Source organism: Hemitrygon akajei, chromosome 2, assembly GCF_048418815.1.
Source record: "Hemitrygon akajei chromosome 2, sHemAka1.3, whole genome shotgun sequence".
Classification (NCBI taxonomy): Eukaryota; Metazoa; Chordata; class Chondrichthyes; order Myliobatiformes; family Dasyatidae; genus Hemitrygon; species Hemitrygon akajei.
In genome coordinates this window covers 16,218,201-16,244,056 of record NC_133125.1, presented here as the reverse complement: position 1 = coordinate 16,244,056, position 25,856 = coordinate 16,218,201, and positions in this window count along the sequence as shown.

The window sequence follows — 25,856 nt, the reverse complement described above, 5'->3', positions numbered from 1 at the left end:
GCTGAGTGACTAAGCACAGCTCCAGTACCATATTCAAGTTTGCTGATGATGCCATTGTTGTGGACGGAATCAAAGATGGTGATGAATCAGCGTACAGGAGAGAGATTGAAAATTTGGCTGAGTGGTGTCATAACAACAACTTCTTACTCAATGTCAGCAAGACCAAGGAGCTGATTATAGACTTCAGGAGAGGGAAAGCAGAGGTCCATGAGCCAGTCCTCATAGGAAGATCAGAGGTGGAGAGGGTTAACAACTTTAAATTCCTGAGTGTTAATATTTCAGAGAACCAGCACGTAAGTGCAATTGCGAAGAAAGCACAACAGTGTCTCTACTTCCTCGAGAGTCTGTGGAGATTCAGCATGATACCTAAAATGTTGACACATTTCTATAAATGTGTAGTGGAAAGTGTATTAGAAACATAGAAACATAGAAAATAGGTGCAGGAGTAGGCCATTCGGCCCTTCGAGCCTGCACCGCCATTCAGTATGATCATGGCTGATCATTCAACTGATATTGACTGGCTGTATCAAGGCCTGGACATGGAAACACCAATGTCTTTGAACAGAAAATCCTACAAAATATAGTGGATTTGGTCCAGTATATCAAGGGTAAAGTCCTCCCAACACATCTACATGAAACAATGTCGTAGGAGAGCTGCATCCATTATCAGAGAATTCCACCACCGATGTCACGCTCTCTTCTCATCAGGTAGAAGGTAAAAGAGCCTCAGGACTCACACCACCAGGTTCAAGAACAGTTACTACCCTTCCACCATCAAGCTGTTGAATAAAAGGAGATATCTACACACACTAGCCCCATCATTGAGATGTTTCTACAACCAATGATCCCATTTTAAGGACTCTTTATCTCATGTTCTCATTATTTATTCTATTCATTTATGTTTACGTTTGTACAGTTTGTTGTCTTCTGCACTTCGGTTGATCTTTTATTGATCCTATTGTAGTTACTATTTTATAGATTTGCTGAGTATGCCCACAGGAAAATGAATCTCATGATTGTATATGGAGACACATATGTACTTTGATAATGTATTTATTTTGAACTTTGAAGTTCAGGTCCACATTGGGTCAAAGGGCCTGTTCTTGTGCAGTATGACACATATTTAACACAGTATTGTTAGGCTTCCCAGAACCTATTGCAGTTATACACAGCAGAGAAACATTCTGTAGCATTTGCAGAATAGCGGTCCCGTACCTCGGGACCATTCATGGCATAGCACTTGATCTCTGCTGATTATCAAGAATGCTGAGATGGGATTTTACATAAAATTAAGGCAGTTACCCTTTCCCTGTGTTTTCTGCCCATCTGTAAGGCTGTACCATAGCCAGTTAGGAGAGAGTTCCTCAAGTATGACTCAATTCCCACTGCGAAGACTGCTATTTTAAGAGATGTCCTCTTTTTAACTTGTTTGGACATTCTCAATTTAACTACTAGAGGAGAAACAAAGTTTCAGACTAAGGGCAAGTTACACAGGCATGCGATCACCCAGCTACAGATTAGATAGAGGTATGGGAGGAAGCTTGATTTTTTTAATATAAAGAGGAGATGGGATATTGAAAGATTGATAAAAAGATAAATAAATTGCTAATAATTATCTTGTTTCCCCATTAAAACGTACTCTGCATTCAGTCATTTGTATAGTTAGGGTGCCTAAGGCTTTTGCGCAGTCCTATATTTGTCAATGTCGAGCAGAGAGAGGGTTTGTAAATCTGACAGGAGCAAAGGGTGTTTGGAATGGTGAGTGCGGAGTGCTGTGGGAGGGGCATGGGACAGACGGCAGAGAAGGGGTGTCAGGAGCAGAGGGTGGTGGGGTTACAGACACACCCAGCCCTAAGACACAAGGCAAAGTCATTTGATTCGAGACAATTGGTTTATTGATCATCACAGAATGTCACTCTGGTGCTTCCTGCCCCCTCTCCTCTCCCTTTCCTTTTTCCCAACCATGATTCCCCTTTATCTGCCCTCTTCCCACCTTCAGTCCACAATACAGACCCATATCAGAATCAGGTTTATCATCACTCACATATGTCATGAAATTTGTTTTTTTGTGGCAGCAGTATAGTGCAATACATAAAATTCCTACAGTATTGTGCAAAAGTCTTAGTCACCTATGCTATATATATGTGCCTAAGACTTTTACACAGTACTGTATATGTACTTCTGTACTTCCTTCCATAACATCTATATGTCTGAGTTAAGTTTTTCTTATACACAGAGTGGTGGGTGCATGGTACGCCCTGCCAGAGGTGGTGGTAGAGACAGATACATTAGGGACATTTAAGAGACTCTTAGATAGGAACATGGACGATATACAAATGGAAAGGGTTAGATTGATCTCGGAGTAGGTTAAAAGTTCAGCACAACATTGTGGGCCGAAGGGCCTGTACTGTACAGTAATGTTCTATGTAAAGTATTTTGCTACTTCCTGATCTGAGTTGCAAGTTGATTTGCAATCTCACTTATCTCAGAGCAACCACTCTCACTGATTCAAAGATTCAAAGTACAGTTATAATTAAGGTATGTATGCAGAATAGAACTGAGAGTTGTCCTCCCGTAGGCAGCCACAAATCAAAGAAAACATCAAACACCCAACGCACACAAAAAAGAACAAATTACGCAAGCACTAAAATCAAGTGAACACCATGAAGAATATCAAACTTCAGTAGAATTAAGGTTAGTTCAGTTCAGGGCTGCGCCCCTAGACAATGGAAGCCACAGGAGCCTTCTTTGCCAAGGTGCCCCAGTCCGTATCGATTGTCCTGATCAAACTGATCAAAAATAGAAAAAACAGAGTCACCAAAATCCAGCAGCACATGCAATGTGAACCTTAAAGTCCCCCAAAACAGGTCCACAGCTTCGCTGACCAATCCTGGCAACATGGAATCCGAGACTACAGTACTGCAATTTCCTCTGACAGCAGATAGCAAGAGAAAGAGGAAGATTGGTCAAACGTAGGCCGGACACCCACCCACCTTCCGCCCTCATCCTTGTCAACTTCAACCTTGCTCAATGCCTCAGAAGGAGAGAAGCAATGGAATCAATCATGGGCTTGCACCTTCAAAGCCTCAATTGGAGAGAAGCATTGGAGTCTATCATGGGTTTGTACCCTCAATGCCTCAATCAGGGAGAAGCAATGGAGTCGATCCTGGGCTTGGGATCCGTCTTCAGGCTATCAAGCCTCTAGGTTGCATACTCTACTCCAAACTTCATTGATCTCCTTTGGAGATAGCAAAGCGCCAAAACACACCATCAAAATGTCAACCCCAGGTTCTAATCCCATGCAGCTTTGTAGTAGAATCTACTCAATGTTGGTTGCTTTTTAATTGGTGATGAGGCAAGAGATGTACTAATATGTACCTGAAACCTCAGCTGTCAAATTTAGGCGCAGTAACGTAAACTGGTTACACCTATAATTTCTGGAAGGTTATTCCTTCCATTTTCTGGGTTGTGTGATTAACCTGCATTAGTGAAAGTGTATTGCTTATGAAGAAAATATGCTGTTTGGAAGGGAGTCTTGTAAATGGAAGAATTGATTTGACAGTTCTACTTTGCATAGTTCTTTAATTTGCTTTGTCAGTTTGTTCAACATTTACTATCATTTCATGAAGAATAAATTAGAATAAAGACAAATGGAGAGGATGTTTTCTATAATGGGGGAGTCTAGGACCAGAGGGCCCAGCTCAGGATAGAAAGATGTCCTTTTAGATCAGAGATGAGGAGGAATTTATTAAGCCAGAGTGGTGAATCTGGAATTCATTGCCATTGACGGCTGTGGAGACCAAGTCATTGGGTATATTTAAAGTGGAGGATGATTGGTTCCTGATTAGTAGGGGTGTCAAAGGTTATGGGGAGAAGGCAGGCAAATGGGGTTGAGAGGGAAAATAAATCAGCTATGGTGGAATGGTGGAGAGGATTCGATGGGCTGAATGGACTAACTATGCTTCTATATCTTATGGTTTATAAATACTTTGGCATCAGGCATTCATTGCAATTATTCCCTATTACGAATGTAATATTACCCAACATTTTGAATGTCGCAGCCTGTAACATAATGATAGTGGTCACATTGGAGTCAGGTATGTCCAATCTGATACCTAAAGAGGAGGTGCAAGAGACACGATATGGGATTTTGACCCAAAATGTCAACAACTCATTTCCCCTAGATGTTACTCAATCCATTGTGTTCCTCCAGCAGACATTTTGTTGCTCCCTGATATCAAAGTGACATGTATTGTCAAGGCTGAATTTGATTGAGATACTTTTTTTCCTTTCCTTGAACCCTATCCAGTTTTTGTTTATTCTTCTGACACGGTTGCATGCAAGATACATGGCAGCCCTAGAACCAGTAGTTCTGAGGTAAAACAAGCTACAAGGGCTAATTTCCATGAGACTTCCTTCCTCATTTTTCTTGTCACTTTTCCACATGTCCTCCAAGAGGACCACAACCTTGATGTGGTTTGGAAGCATTGCATGCCTCAATGACCCGGAGAGTTATGCTGGCTGGATGCCAGGGTTTTATCCTTTGGCTCTTGGTCAGGTCACCTTTGCCAAACAGGTCGAAGGGTAGAGACCAGACTAAGAGTGGTCCACTGGTCCTCAGTATTTGAGGATTCAGCTCAGGGCTAACAACCCTGATCATAAAACTGTTAGAGAAACAGCACTGAGGGATCCTCCTACATCTGAGTGTAATGGTACTCTGCAGTCTCCATCTGGGACTTGCGTGACCGACAGTCATTAAAACTGAGAGGAAGCTACTGACGTGATGAAGAAAACCCCGAACATCACCAGAGATGGAGGATCTTCGTTGCTGTCCTAAATACCAGCGGCATAACACGCAGAAAGAAAAAAAAATCCACATGTCACTTTTCCTCAGGTAGTTTAACAGAGATATGGAATTCACTGGATAAGCAACAACCCCTCACCTTCAACACAAATTATGTGTATGCTTGTTCAAGGTTTAATTTAGTGATCTTGAATGTTTACTTTGCCTTTCATATGGTTAAAAAAGTTCAATTCTATACAAGGATGCAATAGTAAAAAAATCAAAAACTGTTCTTATCCCTTAAGTAATGGATCAACCTGCAGTATGCAATGACAAAATGCATCTTAGTATGACAAAAATAAACACGGGAAAATCTGCAGATACTGGAAATCTGAAGCAACGCACATTAAATGCTGGAGGAACTCAGCAGGTCAGGCAGCATCTGTGGAATTAATAGATAATCAACGTTTCAGGTCAAGATCTTTCATCAGGACCCAGTACTCCAGAATTTTGTGTGTGTTGCTTATTATGATGATTTTGCCAGCCTTAAAATATTACCTTGACGCCTGATGGCATTGTGGCTTAATAATTTGATCTAAGCACTTAGTTTCAAAAGTTTAGTTTTACTTACAAAACATTTTCAAAGACAGTCAACTGTTATGACCTTATGTTTCTCTCCCACTTGTACAGTAAAAGAAATTCAGCCTTATACTTTTATCACCACTATAACTCTAGTTGACATGGAGCCAACAATTAATTCTCTCTTGCATTAAATGGTGGCTGTCAGAAATTAGAGTATCTCTACAGTTTATCTCTTGGAATACATACTGAGGTTATAAACTGGATTAGATCCCACATAATATACAAAACACATTATAATCCTAGCTCCAGCAGGTCAATGATATCATCTTTCTAGAACAGGAAAATATGATGGTGTACAAACATTTGTTCCTCAAAACGTTTCAAGTGTTTGTTGCCCAGTCAAGGAAACCCAGGGACCAGATTCTCTCCCAAGACAATCTCTACTTTAGCCTTTCTAATTTTCATGTGTACGAAAGGATCGTCACCTTGCCATGGTGGAGAGGCTTGTGAGTTCCTGCGAGGCTGAGAGTGATGCCATCTGGAGTTTATCCATTTAATGCTTAGCTCCTGGTAGGGTCGCCCATGGTGGAACAGGCCTGTTGGATCTCTGTTCAATTTATGATCGTTAAGGTTTTTCCAGGAGTCAAAAATGGCAAGCAGTTTTAATTCCTAGATTTCAATTTAGCACAAATAAACATATAAATATTTAAGCAAAGCAAATAAAGAGCTGAGAAATGATGCTAAGAGGAGAATTAATGGTAGGTGTACAGACAAAAGAACAAAGATGGCATTTCTGGATAGTCTATCTCTTTTATAGAAATGATAACGAAATTCCTTAGATAGAGATAAATTAGTACAAAAATAAAACAATTACATTCTATGGGTAATGTGCTAATTCTTAGCCAATGAAAAATGAGAAAGGTGATAAACGGTTAGTTTAGCTACCGTACAGCTTTCAGTGGGTGTGAAAAATATACGAGTTTGTTCAAAAGTACAAATCTTACAAAAACTTATTATTAGAAAAACAGTGGTTTCCAACAGGTCAAGGGAGAGGTTCCAGACAAAGAGTGAGCCAATCGAGACCTCAACAGTGGAGCTGGTGGAAGGTAACGACACATCACAACAGCAGTGAAGGTGGAGGGAGGTTTCAGGAGTGAAGAATCCCTAATCATTTTGCATTCCATGCCACTGGACCCTGATCTGCCCGTGTATCATCCTCCTCACATTAAACAAAGTCATTCTCAATAAAGGGAATCCTCCGTAACATCACAGATTAAGTCTCGTGGTGATCAGCAAGTGGCAAGGAGGGCAGGATTGAGAGTCTGGATGCCTTTCAGATGATCTTAGATTGGCCTCTACCTGAGTACCCACCAATAAACAGTCCCCTAGGAGAACATCATACTTGACTCCAGTGGTTGCTCATCTACCAGTTCTAAGCGTTTTGTTTTCCATTAAATGGAAACGTTGTTATCAGTATTTTTATTTTCTGGTGTGTTTTTGACAGGTACAAAGCCATATCCATTTCAGCAGCAATCTGACAACCTTTAATGGCTTCAAAGCACAAACTCTTCCACTAAATCCAGGTACCACCCTACGTGGCAAAAGTGTTAAAAATCCCAAAATATGAAAAGAAGTTTAGTTCTGGTCTGTGATCAAAATATATGTATAAAAGCTGATGGAAAATGTTCATAAACATGTGAAATTCTGCAGATGATGGAAATCCAAACAAACACACACGAAATGCTGGAGGAACTCAGCAGGCCAGGCAACATCTACGGAAATGCTTAAATAGTCGACATCTCGGGCTGAAACCCTTCTTCAGCACTGAAAAGGAAGGAGGAAGATGCCAGAACAAAAAGGTGGTGGAGAGGGGAAAGAGGACAAGCTGGAAGGTGATAGGTGAAGCCTGGTGTGTAGGAAAGCTAAAAGGGTAGGAGAGGAAGGAACAATAGGGGAGGAGAGTGAACCATAGGAGAAAGGGAAGTACAAAGGGACTTGGGGGAGGTAGTAGGCAGGTGAGAAGATGTACATTTGTCTTATTTGGAAAACTATCATAAATATTATCTATTCTGACATTATAATGTTTCTTAAATATGGAACATGTTTATTTTGTAGTATCTATATTCATATTCAGATTTCAATCCTATTTCACATGTGAGACATTCGAGTTGCCCGTTTCTCAAATGGTGTAGGAATTTCACAGAGGATCTCAACATATAAACAGTAAGCTGTCTTGCAAGTAAGCACCACCTCTTTGGATATATTCTTGCATATTCCGAAGACATTATAAATAAATGTTGATTGGCTTGTTGAAGCTGATTGTTGATTCTCATTTGACAATTTAGGTGGGTTAGTAGCAGCAAGTCTGACTTTTCTTTTTTGCAATATATCGCTGGGAACCCCTTGGATGAAATCTCATTTGTCAAAAGCCTCTGAGCCGATATAAGAACAATATGCCTCAGTGGCAAGGGACACAGCATTTGTCTGTCAAGGAACTATTGCAGTTGCAAAATTTAAAATCAAGGAGCAGTCCGCACGGTCAACCCCACTGATTGTGTTGAAGTACAAATAACTATTCTCCAGAACAATTTCAATGGATGGAAATGTTCTTTAAGGAAAAATGCAATATTGCTTTGTTACTGACAAAAGCATGGAGGAATGCTAGAAAAATTTTGTGGATAATAGCAGATGAATGAGAACAGAGGAAATGGAATAAAACAATGTGTGAGCTCAGAGATACAGAAGAGAGCAATTGCTGGAATGTGAAAAAGTAGTAAATATATTGCAAATACTCAGTGGGTCAAGGAGTGTCCCTTGAGAGAGAGAGAAAAAAAACAACGCTAAATGTCATCTTGCTGACCTCTCATCAGAATTGACCAGTTATTTCAGATTTGCAGCTACTGAAGTTCTTTTGCTTTTAAATCGTAGTTCACGGGTTCATGTTTTACTACTGAATGTGCTAAAAATGAGTGATGCCTAATCTATCACCATTCAAATAATAATCTGTCTTTCCATTTGGAGAACCAAAGAGAAGGGCCTCACATTTATCTACATCAAATTGCATCTGCCATCAATTTTACATTTTGTCCAAACCAGATTGGAGCTTCTCTGCATCTTAGAGCTAGACCCAATCCACACTCCCAGGCACTGCTGTTATCTGCAGACTGAGAGATACTATATTAGATCAGATTCAACTTTATTGTCATTGTGCCGAGTACAGATACAAAGCCAATGGAATGCAATTAGCATCTAAACAGAAGTGCAAAAGAGTAGTATTATTTACAAAATAACTGCAAATAAAAAGTGCTAGAGCACACAAATATAAAAGTACTGGGACAGTACAATATGGGTGCAATACTGCTTAGCGCTGTGATGTGAGGTTCAGCAGGGTCACAGCATCAGGGAAGAAGCTCTTCCTGTGCCTGCTGGTTCGGGAGCGGAGGCTCCTGTAGCACCTACCGGATGGGAGGAGAGTAAAAAGTCCATGGTTAGGGTGAGGTGCATTCTTGATAACAGAACCACACACAAAATGGTGGAGGAACTCAGCTGGTCAGGCAGCATCTATGGGGAGGAATAACTTGGGCGCCACGGTAGATGAGCGGTTAGTGCGACACTATTACATCTCCGAGTTCCATAGGTAGGTACATTTAGTGTCAGAGAAATATATACAATGTACATCCTGAAGTCCTTTTTTCTCGCAGACATCCACGAATACCGAGGAGTGCCCCAAAGAATGAATGACAGTTAAAACGTTGGAACCCCAAACCCCACCCCCAACTCCCCCTCCCACGCACAAGCAGCAGCAAAGCAATGACCCCCCACCAGCAAAAAGGCATCAGCACCCTCCATCAAGCACTCAAGCTTGCAGCAAAGCATCAATAACGATACAGACTTGCAGTTACCCCAGAGACTACACATTCACCGGGTAATTCGACATACCGCAGGCTCTCTCTCTTCCTCCCTAATAAGGGTAAAAGAGGTGTCCCCATTTCGTAGCAAGAGGGGAGACATAACAAACAACTTGTTGATTTGTGATGTTAAAAGTCTGTTGCGTCGCTTTATCTGAGCTCTGCACCCGGAGAGTCAGCGCCAAAAAAATGCAGCTCTCCGGGTGTACTACCCCGGCACAGTCCTGGTGTTTTCTGTACGGAGTTTGTACACCCTCGCTGTGGAATGTATGGGTTTTCCCCAGGCGCTCTGGTTGCCTCCCATAGTCCAAAGGCATAACAGGTAGGTTAATTGGTCATTGCAAATTGTCCTGTGTTTAGGTTAAGGTTAAACCAGTGTTATGGGGGTTGCTGAGGTGATGCAGCTTGAAGGGCCAGAATAAACAGACAGACAAACAAATAAACAACTGATGTATCGGGCTGTGTGTTACTCTGAATTTCCGGGATCTGCAGAATCTCTTGTGTTAATACCACGTAGTAGTTGGTGCATCTCACACATTCTATGTAAGAAAGCTTAGAATCTGAATAAGATTAAGCTCAGCAGATTCACTGCCTTCACAAATGTTTGCCAGTGCAAGTTATTGTAGAAAATAAGAGCCTATAGTGAAGGAGGGCCTAAAGGTGTCTTTTTCTGCTTGTCAAGACACAACGAGACACACAATCACATTACAGGCAACCACCTCAGACTCACGACAACAAGACCAAGGAACAGATTCAACAAGGGGAAGGTGGGAGAACACACTGATCCTCATTGAGGGGTCAGCTGTGGAAAGAGTGAGCTGATTCAAGTTGCTGGGCAGCAGCATCTCAAGGATTTATCCTGGGGACAACGCGTTGATGCAGTCATGAAGAAGGCACGTCAGTCGCTCTACTTCATTAGGAGTTTGAGATTATAGCAAATTTCAACAAGTGTACGAAGGAGAACACTCTGGTATGGAGACTCCAATGCACAGCATCGCAAGAGGCTGCAGACTCAGCCATCTCCATCACAGGCGCAGCCCTCCCTGCTATCAAGGCCATCTTTAAGATGCAGTGCCTCCAGAAGGCAGCATCCATCATTAAAGACCCATACTGTATAGGTCATACCCCCTTCATGTTACTAGCATGGGGGTTCAGGAACCAAAAAGTCTTTTAGGAACAGCTCCTTCCCCTCCACTATCAGATTTATGAATAGTCCGTGAACACTCCCACTACGGTCTCTGGAAAATGAAACCAAAGGCTTCAGAACAAGATTGCTGTACTAGAGGGAAATCAGGAACTGCTGTGCACTTGGCTTCACAGAAACATGGTTTACTCTGGTAATTTCGGAAGCAGCACTGCAGTTTGGTGGCTTAATCATTCTCCACAAACTTAGGACAGCTCAGTCTTTTAAAGGCAGAGGAGATGGAGTATGCTTTATGATTAACTCATTGTGGTGCCCAAGCAATGGCGGCTCTGTCTCAGACCTGCCCACCCAACCTGGAACATCTAGCGGTTCAAAGTTGTCCATATTATCTGCTGGGGGAGTTTTCTGCCGTCACCCTGGTAGTGGTGTACATTCCACCTCAGGCTAACATGAGGCAGGCTCTGAAGGAGCTGAGCAACATAATCAGCAATCACAAAACTGTTCACCCTGATGCCTTCCCTACCATTGCAGGCAATTTCACCTTGGCCAACTCGAAACAGCTACCACCAACATATCACCTGGATTTCTGAATGGACAATGAACCCATGAACAATTCCTCATTTTTTTCCCCTCTCTTTTTGCACTACTTATTTTTATATATCCTTATTGTAATTTATAAATTTAATACAATGTATTGCAATGTGGTGCTGCAGCAAAACAATACATTTCACAACATGCTTTAGTGATATTAAACCTGAATCTGATTATTCTTATTCCACTCCTTTGTGCCATTTATTTTGTAGTTTCTAGTAGCTTTTATGTATTGCAATATACTGTGTCACAAAACAACAGATGTCATGACATATATCAGTGATAATTAACCTGATTCTGATTCTCAAGCAAAAGTAGGCCACTTGGCCCCCTGACCCTACTCTACCACATAATGAGGTTGTGACTGAGATAAATGTTACCTCAGCTCTGAATTCCCATCTACCTGCAGGAACCTCTTGCACCCTTGGTTATCAGTTCTGTCTAATCAGACTGTTTGGAAAGAAATGTTGGCTGATTGGCTAGAGGGTTAAAAAGGAATTAGTTAGAACACAAATACAAATCAGTTAAAATTCAAATCAGTTTTCAGCCATGATGGGTTGTGAATAAAGCATTAATGTAAGACTGAATGTCAGAATTAAGACTCAGCAAAAAAAAAGAGCAACTTGTAGCTAATGAATAAGACAGAGGAATACCCAAGCAGATTTAATGGCTGAAGGAGAGACAGCACTAGATTAGAATGGTGCCTTAAGGAAAGGGAATAGTGAGATATAACAAAATGACAGCCACAAGTGATTAGTGAGGATGAAAGTGCTTTGTTAATGAGATAGGTCAGAGGAGGATAGTCAGATTGGTTTAAACTGACAGCAAGGTGACAGTAACTCCAACAACCACAGGTTACAACACTGAATGAACAACACGTCAAACATTGAAGTGGATGAGCCGCAGCAGCAGGAGATCACGAACATACACCCATTCATCGTTTTATTAGGTACAGGAGGTGGATAACATACCATTGAGTGCATGTTACGGCTTTTATGTAATTCCAGTTAATCTTCTGAAATAAAACAGATTAAAACTTCCAATTATCCAGATGTAATGGAACCAGATTCCAGGATAATCAAATCTCTCCATTCCCCAATTATCCCTGAACTCTTCCCTCAGCCAGTAACGGTACCCCATCCCAACAGTACATAAACCTTAGAGCCGTACAATTCCTTGGAGGATATGATAATTTATCGTGAAGTCATGAACTTATTTCCTACAAGAATACATAGTGGTTGCTGAGCACCAAAATATTTTCAGCAATCCACACAGATTATTACTGAGTATTTATTTTCTGAGTATTTAACACCAAAATGAATAGTACACACAAGTGTATATTTTAAAACTCCCTAATAATTATCACCCCACTTAGTTTCTTGCCATTCGAATGACATTCAAGATTTTTATTTTTAGTAAACTGTGTTCTGATATCCTGGCTCACAGTGAACTCCGTGTGCAGTGGATGTCTGGTTTAGAATTTATAAAATTGACAAGTGGGTCATTAGGAAAGTGACACTGCGGCTTACTATGGTAATACAAATGCTGCGGAAAAATTCACCAATTACAGACGAGTAATGAAGGTCTGCACGAAGGATTGGTCTCTCGACAGGTGCCAATTAGGGAGTATGCTGCTTCCAAATTAGCTCCATGGTGGAGAAAATCCTTCCCATTTACTGTCAAAAAGCATATGGCTTAGAGAAAGCTGTCTTTACAGCCTCCAAAATGACCTCATAGTGAGAATCAGGCACATTGAAAGATTAGCCACCTGTGGAGAACAGATCATTTTATTTTATTCCTGAGGTCACCGGCTTGTCTTAGAATGACTCCTCCACAGGCTGCTTCAGTAAGCTATTAACTAGTACTTGGTGACTGTGAAAGTTAAATTGCTTGTAAAGAAACAATTAAAAGACAATTATCACTCAGAACTGCATTGAATGCAGCCTCTAACAGCTTGTCAGCCTGGCAAGGTTCCAGACAAAATATTTGAATCTACATTAGTATTCCATGCTCAAGATATCGCTTATTAGCAATTAGGATTAAAGGACATACCACAATAACAGAACAACTTGGAAGCAAAATTATTCAGGTCTGATTAAGGCATTATTTTTCTTAGCAACAAGCAACAAAAGGTCTGAATATTTCATGACTGTTTTCCAACTTCATCAGTCTCTGAGGGAGAAATGGGAATCTGTTTTAGTTTCCATCAGTCTAATTAGAAAAAAAATAAAACTTATTGTCACAGTTGTCCAGAAACTGGGAAGCATGATGCCATGCTTTTCGTTGCTATGTAATTCAATTCAGTTTAAAACAAACAAAGGAATATTGAAAGCTTTTGCTGCCAGAAGTCCATTGAATTTCATTCCGTGTCCCCCTTGATGTCAGACTGGAATTTTTCTCTACGCATGTCAATGTAGGTATAAATGTGTTGCATGCTTCAGTGGTATTTAAAGGGGACTTGATTAAATCCATCTCTGGCAACTTTCGTCAGCTAAATCTCCTTTGCACAATGTACATCCTTGAAACTCGGAGGGAGGGAAAAAAACACAGAGATGGTGGTAATGTGAAATAAAAACAGAAAACATTCAGAAATTTTAACAGCTCAGGCAATATCAGTGGAAAGAGATATAAAAACATTTTACAGATTAGGCTTTGCTAGGGTCAATTCTTTTTTGCCAGGGCATTGGTATTTAAAAGCAATGATAATAGATTTAATGTGAAAGGAGAAAGATTTAAAGAGGATCTGAAGGACAATTTTTCACACAGGGGTTGGAGGATATGTGGAATGAGTTGCTAGAGGAAGTGGTATTAAATAATGTTTAACAGTCTTTTGGACAGGAGTTATGGGCCAAACACAGTCAAATGGGACTAGCTTGACAACTTGGTTGGCATAAACGATTCCAAAGAGACTGTTTCTATGCTATGTACCTCTATGATGCCATGACCAAGTAGTTGGTAACTGCAACCATTATGCCATCCTGACTTGCCCTATCACATACAGTCTCTTTGTTTAACACACCCCTCCCCCAACTTCTCATCTACTTAAACTAACCTGTGTCCCATCACTTTCCCATTTCTGACTAAGGGTCGCAGGCCTGAAAGGTTGATTGTTTCTCTTTCCACAGATGCTGCCTGTCCTGGTGAGTTTTTCCAGCATTTTCTGTTTTTATGTACTTCCTTGTGGTCGCCACAACATTGTCTCTGAGTGTGCAGAGCCCACAGCTCCCTCCTCCAAACACCAGGCTGGTGATCCTTACACCTCCCTGACTAATCTCTTGCCACTGATTTTCTTTCCACACCCTGCCTGCAGGTTGTAATCGTAACTTTAATACAAGAGAATCTGCAGATGCTGGGAATCCAAAGCAACACATATAAAATGCTGGAGGAACTCAACAGGTCAGGCAGCGTCTATGGAGACGAATACACAGCCAATGTTTCAGGCTGAAACCTTTTGTCATGATTGGAAAGGAAGGGGGAAGAAACCAGAATAAGAACATGGGGGTGGGGGAGGAGAAGGAGTACAAGTTGACAGGTGATTGGTGAAACCAGGTGAGGGGTAAGGTAGGTGGGTGGGGGAGGAGGGATGAAGTCAGAAGCTTCAAAAGTTCAATGTAAATTTGTTATTGAAGTAGATATATGTCACCATACACTACTCAGAGATTCATTTTCTTGCAGGCCTTCACAGTAGAACAAAGAAATACAAATTCAATAAAAAAAAACTGCACACAATGACAGACAAAGACTGATTTACAATGCACAAAAGAAGACAAACTGTGCAAGCACTACTACTACTGCTAAAAATAATAACTAATACTGAGAACATTAGTTGTGGCATCCTTGGAAGTGAGTCCAGAGGTTGTGGGATCAGTTTAGAGTTCTGGTGCTTTAATTTGATTGTAGCTTTATCAGTTGTGCTGAATATTGAGATTTTATTTCAGAAAGTTACTCTTCATAATTTTTCTGAAACACCGTCTCTTGGTGTTTCACAATTCTGACTAAACTGAATACTAGGAAAAAAGCATATAGCAAAATCCATTCTAAAATTAAAAAATTGGAGTGATGTTCTGATCTTCAAAGGACAAGAGGTTCAATTCTGAAGACAATTTTGAACAGTCTTCTATTTTAGTCACAGTCCAGCTGACTGATGACTAGATAGAAGCAATCAGGCACCACAATTACTTATTTCACAAAAATCAATGCTGCCGTGAAAATACATGGCCAGCTCCTTTTTGACAAAGAGAACAAAATCTTATGGAAATGGACTGATTGTTGTACTTGTATTCCAGTGCCTGTTTCTTCACAATGTTGAATACACACAGGTAACTGTAACTCAAGCCTGTACATGAACTGGACATGTTGTAGAATGGTGACAGTACCATGCAAGCAAATGCAAGCAATATTTCAGTTTCCTCCAATCTTATTATCTGTGGAACACTTTGTACAATCTTTCTCCTTAGTAGGAAATCATGGTATTTTTAAAGTCACACTTTAAAGAACTGAATTCACCACCTATGACCATAGAACATGCTGTAGGAACAGAATTAGGCTACTCAGCCCATCAAATCTGCTCTGCTATTCCATCACGGCTGGTTTATTATTCCATCTCAACCCCAATCTACTGCCTTCTCCAAGTCATACACTCAATGTCTTGGCCTTCATAAGCATGTGTGGCGATGAATTCCACATATTTACCACCCACGGGCTAAAGAAATTCAACTCGACTTTGTTCAAAAGGGATGCCCTATAATTCAGAGGCTTCATCCTCTGGTCCTAGACTCTCTCACCACTGGAACCGTCCTCACCACATCCATTCTCTCCAGACCTTTCAGTATTTGATAGGGTTTCCCTGAAATATAACCATATAACCATATAACAATTACAGCACGGAAACAGGCCATCTCGGCCCTTCTAGTCCGTGCCGACACTCACACTCACCTAGTCCCACTGGCCTGCCCTCAGCCCATAACCCTTCATTCCTTTCCTGTCCATATACCTATCCAATTTTACTTTAAATGACAATACTGAACCTGCCCCTACCACTTCTACTGGAAGCTCATTCCACAAAATATCCTCTCATCCTTCCGAACTCCAGTGAGTACAGGCCCAGGGCCATCAAATGCTTCTTGTGTGTTAACCCTTCCATCCCCAGGATCATTCTTATGTACCTCCTCTGTACCCTTGCCAGTGCCAGTACATCCTTCCTTAGATGTAGGGTCCAGGATTGTTTGCAATACTTTTGATCAATGCCTTTGAAAGCTTCAGCATTGCATCCTTGCTTTTATATTTCAGTTTTCTCAAAAACAAATGCTAACATTGCAATTACTTTCCTTATTACTAACTCAACCTGCAAGTTAATTTTTAGAGAATTCTGTACTAGGGCTCCCAAGTCTCCTTGCATCTCCAATTTCTGAATTCTCTCCCCAATTAGAAAATAGTCTATGCCTTTATTCCTTCTACCAAAGTGCATGACCATACACTTCCCTAAACTGTGTTGTATCTGTCACTACTTTGCCTATTCTCCCAACCTATCCAAGTCCTTCTGCAGACTCTCTGCTTCATCGGTACCATCTCCCCCTCTACCACACTTTGCATCATCCACAAATATGGCCACAAAGCCATTAATTAATATATAACAGGAAAAGTAACAGATCTAACACTAACTCCTTGGGAGACACCACCAGTCACTGGCAACCAACCAGAAAATGCCCCTTTCGTTCCTCTTCTTTCCCTTCAGCCAATCTTCTATCCTTTGTTGTAATACCATGGGATTTTATCTTGTTTAGTAGCCGCATGTCCAGCACCTTGTCAAAGGTCTTCTGAAAATCCAAGTAAACAAAATTCACTAACGCTCCTTTGTCTATCCTGGCTTTTTCTTCATCAGAATATTACACCAGACTTGTCAGGCAAGGATTCCCCTTAAAGCCATACTGACTTCAGCTTACTTTATTAGGTGTTTGCAAGTAATAGCCTCTAAAATATTACCAATCACTGAAGTCAGGCTAACCAGCCTATAATTTCCTGCTATTTGTATTCTGCCCTTCCTTAAAGAGTGAGGTGAGTGGCATTAGCAAGTTCAGTCCTCTGGAATCATTTGTGACTCTAGCGATTTTTGAAAGATCACAACCTATGCCTCCACAATCATGTAAACATATAACAATTACAGCACGGAAACAGGCCATCTGGGCCCTCCTAGTCCATGCTGAACGCTTACTCTCACCTAGTCCCACCGACCTGCATTCAGCCCATAACCCTCCATTCCTTTCCTGTCCATATACCTATCCAATTTTGCTTTAAATGACAATACCGAACCTGCCTCTACCACTTCTACTGGAAGCTCATTCCACACAGCTACCACTCTCTGAGTAAAGAAATTCCCCCTCAATGTACCCTTAAACTTTTGCCCCCTGCTTCAACTCATGTCCTCTTGTTTGAATCTCCCCTACTCTCAATGGAAAAAGCCTATACACGTCAACTCTATTTATCCCCCTCATCATTTTAAATACCTCTATCAAGTCCCCACTCAACCTTCTACGCTCCAAAGAATAAAGACCTAACTTGTTCAATCTTTCCCTGTAACTTAGGTGCTGAAACCCAGGTAACATTCTAGTAAATCTTCTCTGTACTCTCTTTATTTTGTTGACATCTTTCCTATAATTCAGTGACCAGAACTATACACAATACTCCAAATTCGGCCTTACCAATGCCTTGTACAATTTTAACATTACATCCCAACTCCTATACTCAATGCTCTGATTATAAAGGCCAACATACCAAAAGCTTTCTTCACCACCCTATCCACATAAGATTCCACCTTCAGGGAACTATGCACCATTATTCCTAGATCACTCTGTCCTCCTGCATTCTTCAATGCCTTACCATTTACCATGTATGTCCTATTTGGATTATTCCTACCAAAATGTAGCACCTCACACTTATCAGCATTAAATTCCATCTGCCATCGCTCAGCCCACTCTTCTAACCGGCCTAAATCTCTCTGCAAACTTTGAAAACCTACTTCATTATCCACAGCACCACCTACCTTAGTATCATCTGCATACTTACTAATCCAATTTACCACCCCATCATCCAGATCATTAATGTATATGACAAACAACATTGGACCCAGTACAGATCCCTGAGGCACACCACTAGTCACCGGCCTCCAACCTGACAAATAATTATCCACCACTACTCTCTGGCATCTCCCATCCAGCCACTGTTGAATCCATTTTACTACTTCAATATTAATACCTAATGATTGAACCTTCCTAACTAACCTTCCGTGCGGAACCTTGTCAAAGGCCTTACTGAAGTCCATATAGACAACATCCACTGCTTTACCCTCGTCAACCTTCCTCGTAACTTCTTCAAAAAATTCAGTAAGATTTGTCAAACATGACCTTCCACGCACAAATCCATGTTGACTGTTCCTAATCAGACCCTGTCTATCCAGATAATTATATATACCATCTCTAAGAATACTTTCCATTAATTTACCCACCACTGACATTAAACTGACAGACTTATAATTGCTAGGTTTACTCTTAGAACCCTTTCAGCTACCAACAATAATATGGCTTCAAACAAAACAAAAAGTCAAATAAATCACAAACCATTGGTCTGAAGTATCATCCCAGCATGTTGCCTAAATATTCAAGTGGGAATGAATTAAAATTTCATACCTATTATTTTGCAACAGTCAGACTGCTGATGTGTGGGGAGCCACATTTGATGAGAACATTGGCCAAGGACTAGTATGGAGTGCATGAGATCTTATGTTTGGAGGGTTTGCAGTGGAGATACATCTCTACCAAAGGAGGTACAAGGGGCTTCTGCCCTCCACTATCCCACAGGTCATCCTTGGGCAAGGTGTAGCACCTGCTTAATCCCCCTGATCAGGGTCAGGTGAAGCAATGAGAGCAGGTAGTGGATTGTGGTCTGAGCTCCTGGTGCATATCACAAGGCCTAGTTATGTAACCACTGATGCCAGGCAGACAATCTCTGAAGCACATTGATAATGGCCGGGGTCACCCGTCTCATAAAGCCACTTCCCAGGAAAAGCCACTTCTGTAGAAAAGTCATCATGGTTATGGATGGACCATGATCACCCATGTCATATGACATGGCACATAATGATGATGATGATGATGAGATCCCACATATTTTATAGAAAGGCCTTTCAATAAAAATAAAGAACATATTTTATGACCAAACATTTCACCATCCATTGCAAGTTTAGTTGAAGATAAATACTGTTTTTAATTATGTCATTTGTAGTTATGTTTTTCACTTTATTTGATCATTCCATCCTACTAGGTCATTTAACTCTTGAGATATTATTTAATTATAGGAAACTGGTAATGCGAAATGAGTCAGCCAGTGCGTTGTCTTGCAGCTAATGCAGTTCACTAAGGCGAGGGAAAGACGGAATAATGCATCTGTTGTAAGAGCTTGGGCAGAAATGCGATAATGACATTCAATTGACTCTATCTACTTCAACCAGCCTGTGATTGTCAAAGACTCATCATCAGTGATCAACCGTGGAAATGTTCTGTAAAAGTAATCTCTTCACTTAAGTTCATTAAACAAAACCCCAGATGGTGAATGGTCACCGTAATATCCCCTTTTATCCAGCAGCTCTTTTCTCTCACAGACGTTTCTCCTTCCACCCTCGTGCACCGCAGGAGTCATTGTTTCTTGTGGTTTGTTTGATCAACCCAATCTACAACCATCTGTTAGCCTCTGATCCCATCCCCTCCATATAATTATCTGGCTTCTTCTTAAAAGAGAAAGTTGATTGACTCAATCTGAACTGATTGTTTTAGGAGTCTGTTCCACTACTTCTTCCAGCAAAAAGCAAAATTATTTCTTCCCATCTCCCTTCTTACATGAAGATTTTCAACTGAAAAAAAAGACTTCTACTTCCCAGGATATGTTTCCTCGCTGTGCCTTCTTTCTTGAATGAAGGCATCATCAGTTTTATAAGTATTTTTTCTTTGATTTAGAGCTTTAGCAAAATCATCTTTAACAGGTCCAGAAACTTGCCCATGGAGAGTTTTTTTTTTCGCTATTTGCCCCTGATCCTTGCATCCCTGTGAATCCATCTATTTCAAGGTTATTTTTATTTAAGTCATCATGTAACATATCACAATCCTAACCAACAGTGTATGCTCCCCATCTACACAGTACAGACAAATCCTTGGGGTTACTTTTAGGACTTGCTGCTTATTGGCCAGTGCTGCATTAAGCACACAGCACAGTATATTCCTTTAACTTGGGTTTAAAAGATTTTGAAAAGATTTATTTATCAGATGTACATCGAAACTTCGAAACATACAGTGAAGTGTGTAATTTGCGTCAAGCACCAACACAATCTGGAGATGAGCTGGGGGCAGCCCTTAAGTGTCTTCATGCTTTCAGTGGCAACGTAGCATGCCTGCAATTTGCTGAGCTTAACCGTATGTCTTTGGAATGTGGGAGGAAACCAGAGCACCCAGAGGAGACTGATGTGGTCACAGAGAGAATGTACAAACTCCTTACAGATGGCAGCAGGAATTGAACCTGGGTTGCTGGCACTATAGAACATTATGTTAACCACTATGTTACCATGCCGCCCACATGGTAAACCACAAGGTTTAAGCTGACCTTCCTCTATCTGTCCCAAGTGGACAGCTTCTCTAACTGATCCAATTACAAATCTTTCTGCATTTCTTTCAAATTATGTTCTCTTCATTCAAGTTATTCACTTTGATTTTCTTCCTCTTGTCATTCACCAAATTGATCTCCACAACCCAAAGGTTCCACGTCTCTGTGTTCATCTGCAAGACCTGAAACAGCACAATGCAAACTTGAAAAGACGAAGTCAAGCATGTTGCATCTCCAATGTTGGCATACTTGATAGTAGCTTGCTAAATATGTTCTTGGACAACTTCTTGGAAGAATACCACACTTTTCAAGATGAAAATAACAATCTAAGCTGGAATCGCTTAGCACTGCTGTAAATAATGACTTAATTAGAGCTTTGAAAATAGGGCAGAACATAGTACATAGTATAGCATAGAAACAGAATCTTCAGCCCACAATGATGAGCTGAACCAATTAAATTAGCAGTTAGTAATTAAAACTAATCCCTTCTGCCTACACAATGCTCATATTTTTCCATTTTCCTCACACTCATTTGCTTATCTAAACATCTCTTAAAAGTCTCTAATGTTTCTGCCTCGACCACCACTCCAGGCAGCGCATTCCAGCCATCCACCACTCTGAAAAAGAAACTTTTCTCTCGCATCTTCTATGAAATTACCCTCTCACCTTAAATGCATGCCTACTGGTATTAAGAAATTTCTACCCTGGGAAAAAAAAGTACTGTCTATCTATCCTATTTATTCCTCTCATAATCTTATAAACCTCTATCAGATCTCCCCTCATCCTCTGCCACTCCAGAGAAAACAACTCAAGTTTGTCCAAGCTCTTGGTGCAGCCCATGCCGTCTAATCCAGGCAGCATCCCGGTAAACCTCTTCTGCACCCTCTCCAAAGCCTCGACATCCTTCCCATAATGGGGTGACCAGAACTGTGTGCCAAACTCCAGATGCAGCCTAAATGGAGTTCTACAAAGCTGTAACATAACTTCCTGACCTCTCTTTTCTAACTCTCTTTTTTTTGTTCCAAGATCTCTGTTAAAACTAAGAAAGCAGGTATGCGTATAGAACTGTGTAAAAGTCATAGGCACATATATATAGTTGAAGGGTTTAAGACTTTTGCACAGTACTGTATTTGTTAATGTGGAGCAGAGACTAAGTTTGTAAACTTAGTGGGAATGGCGAGGGTGGAGCGCTGTGGGAGGGGCGTGGGACAGGTGGCAGAGAAGCAGTGCCAGGGGCAGTAGCTGATGTGGGTGGAGACACTCCAAGTTCTGAGACACCGGGCAAGGTCATTTGATTTCAGACAACTGGTTTATTGACATTACACAATGTCTCTCTGGTGCTTCCTGCTCCCTCCCTTCTCCCTTCCCTGTTTCCCAACCATGATTCCCTTCTCCCTTCCCTGTTCCCCAACCATGATTCCCTTCTCCCTTCCCTGTTCCCCAACCATGATTCCCTTCTCCCTGTCACCTTCCCACTCTCAGTCCACAATAGAGACCCATATCAGAATCACTCACATACGTCATGAATTTTGGTTTTTGTGGCACCAGCACAGAGCAATAGTTAAAATTGCTACAGTGCTGGGCAAAAGTCTTAGGCACCCTCGCTATATACAGTATATGTGCCTCAGGCTGTTACATACTATTGTATATGTTGTTGAATTTACATTTCTCATGTTAAAGGGGGACCAGAATTGTAAACGAATATGCAGTTGAAGTTTCGGACTGACGCCCTTCTTCAGGACTCGACCCGAAACGCTGATTGTTTATTCTTTTCCATAGATGCTAACTGACCGACTGAATACCTCCAACATTTTGTATGTGTTGCTTTGGAATTCTTGCAGCTGCAGAACTTCCTGCGTCCAGAATTGCAAAGCTCATTTTAAGTTCTTGAGTGCCAACACTGCAACTCTGATTATAAAATACAAATCACTAGATACCAGTTGTGAACCAAGACACAACGTTGAGTTCCAGCATATCATTACTACGCTTCACGAACAAATGGTTCAGGCACATGTCGATGACAGAAAAGAAAAAAGCTCTGCAAACATTCTGCACTGATGATGCCATCTGACAAGTTTAAAAAAACAATCTTTCCAACCTCTCTCCTTTACATTAACTATTATTATTAGCAATCAAAAACAAACCTGTAGTAATGGATTATGTGTTGTTGAATCTGCATGTTAAATGGGGCAAAAATTACAAAGCTGAGCTTTTTCACTATATCATATTGACATTTTATATTGAAATGTATACATTTACTAGTTTGTACATTCACCTAAATAAGATGATTGCCTGGAATTAAATGATGCAATGATTGTTTAAAAAAAATATTAGTTTGAAATAATTACAGCACTTCAAATAAGAGATCTATTAGGTCTATTCCCTTTTTTCTGCAGATTTCAGTGCACCCTTCTGAAGTATCTAGAGCAAAACATATTTGAACCATTCAGTTTTGACTTGTGCCTTAAAGGTGCAAGGCCTTTGATGTGGTTTGCCTTTTATCTTTCCATTCTTTTGTCAACCAGATGTAGTGCTATTTGCTGAGGGATAATTTGTAATATTTAAAATTTGATGTTTAACATTATGTGACAGAGAATATTGAAAACATCACAAGTAACAATATATTTGAGAAAATGTTCTTTTACGTTAGCTGTATTGGTTTGAAAATCGTTTAAAATTACATCAAAGAGATATACAGTAGATCATTATTTATTGAACAAATAGCTCATTTTAAAAAACAAAAATCCAGATTTATGTTGAATAGGATTTTTTCCCCCTCTTAACCTCGAGCCCTTGATAATTGATTAAGTGAAGATGCTTTGTCCATCTTCTGACTTTATTCATGGGTGTGACAAAGTTATTCACTTGTCTTGGAGGTGTGGGCTTTAGCTTTCTCAAGAAAAAAAAATTGTCCTGTAAACATTCAACAGCATCTGTGGTGAAGGGCAGGTTGAAAGTTCTTCATCAGAACTCAGGTCTTCAAAGAAGAACACAGCACCGATATCAAAGTACTCCCAAATCCAGGCCATGCTCTCTTCTCACATCTACCATCAAGCCTTAGGCACCACACCACCAGGTTTGGGAACACCTATTACCCTTCAACCATCAGGCTCCTAAACAGGTGTGGATAACTTCACTCACCTCAACTCTAAGAGTGCACAACCTACAGACTCACTTTCCAGGACTCAATAATTCATGTTGTCAGTATTAGTTTTTTAAAATTTACATGATTTATCTTCTTTTGCATATTCTGTTGTTTGTCAGTCTGCTTCCATTAATTCTGTTGCATTTCTTTATTTTCCTGTAAATGCCTGCAAGAAGATGAATCTCAAAGAAGTAAATATTGACATCTGCGCAGTTTGATAATAAATTTACTTTGACTTTTGAAATATTAGCTTTTTTCTCTTTGTATAGGTGCTGCTTGACTTCCTGCATTTGTAGTTTTAAAAAAAATTTTCATTGCAGTTATCTCAGCTCTTCTCATGATCTCTGCCTTAAAGCCAAAAAAAATTGCCTTTCAGTATTCTCACTGTTGTAGAAAATCAATTTGGCACTGGCATAGATGCTCCATCAACAGATGAAAAGTCTCCATGAAATTAAACTCAATCCATGCTTAACAACGTGTATATTTAGTGAAAAGTTAATTCTACCCCAGCAAATGGTAAACAAAGTGTTATTCAGCAGCTTTAACTCAAAAAAAAACCTCATGGGATTTCTTCCAAAAGCTGAGAAAATACCTTCAATTCCTTATTTCTAGGAAATGGCACACTGAGAGGATAACAAAGTGCATCCAGATGACTTAGTAATAGTTGTACAATTTGGTAATGAATTTTTCTCTAGATTATAAAATGGCCATTCATCTTACAGAGAGGGTGTTTAACAAAGCAGCAACAGAAAAGGTGGAATGCTGTTCACTTACTGAGAAATCAATGAACTGTTTGGTATTTGTTTGACATTTCTCAGCTCAATCCTTTTCATTAAATGTGTTCGTATTCCTGTTCTTTTTTAAGGGCATATCAAGACGAAGTGGAAACATATCCAAGGTACAGTGATTCATTAAAACCACAGCATTGTACCATTTATTAACTTGAGTAGCTGAGTTTTTAATAAAGTTTGACAAGGTAGGAAAAACACTAGAACCAGATAAAGAAATTATCCTAAATATTTACAACATGTTTGCCAAATTTCCAAAGTACATTTTGTTCCACCAAACAGTATAGGTGTGTTATGTTGGTGCCAGAATGTGTAGCGACACTTGAGGGCTGCCCCTGGCATATCCATTGATCGTGTTGGTTGTTAACACAAACACATTTGGAGCAAGAAGGCTGCGAGTGAATTGCTGATTTTTTGGAGCGAAGGGAGTTTTTTCCTACTACTCAGGTTAAAGAGAGGCGAGACTGCACAGGCGTGTGACGTCAGCCAGTAGAGAGCGAAAGGTTTAAAAAGAAGACCGCCGTATCCAGCGGGCAACGATGGAGCGGGCAGCAGAGTGATAGGGCTTTGGCTGAACGGGCTGAGGCGGTAACGGGATGAGGCCAGGTAGGAAGTATGTGAGTGAGGCCAGTTTTCTGTGCTCGGTATCAGATGTGGGGGGTCCTGGAGTCTCCCAGCCTCCCGGACGGCCATATCTACATCCGGTGCGTCGAGCTGCAGCTCCAAAGGGACCGAGTTAAGGAAGTGAAGATGCAGCTCGATGACCTTCGCCTGGTCAGGGAGAGTGAGGAGGTGATTGAAAGGAGTTATAGGCAAGTGGTCACACCGGGGCCACGGGAGACAGACAAGTGGGTCACAGTCAGGAGGGGGAAGGGGAAGAGTCAGCTACTAGAGAGTACCCCTGTGGCTGTACCCCTTGACAATAAGTACTCCTGTTTGAGTACTGTTGGAGGGGACAGTCTATCTGGGGGATGAGGCAGTGGCCATGCCTCTGGCACAGAGTCCGGCCCTGTGGCTCAGAAGGGTAAGGAAGGGAAGAGGAAGGCAGTAGTGATAGGGGACTCTATAGTTAGGGGGTCAGACAGGTGATTCTGTGGTTGCAGGAAAGAAACTCGGATGATAGTTTGCCTCCCAGGTTCCAGGGTCCGGGATGTTTCAGATCGCGTCCAAGATATCCTGCGGTGGGAGACAGAACAGCCAGAGGTCATGGTACATATTGGTACCAATGACATAGCTAGGAAAAGGGAAGAGGTCCTGAAAAAAGACTACA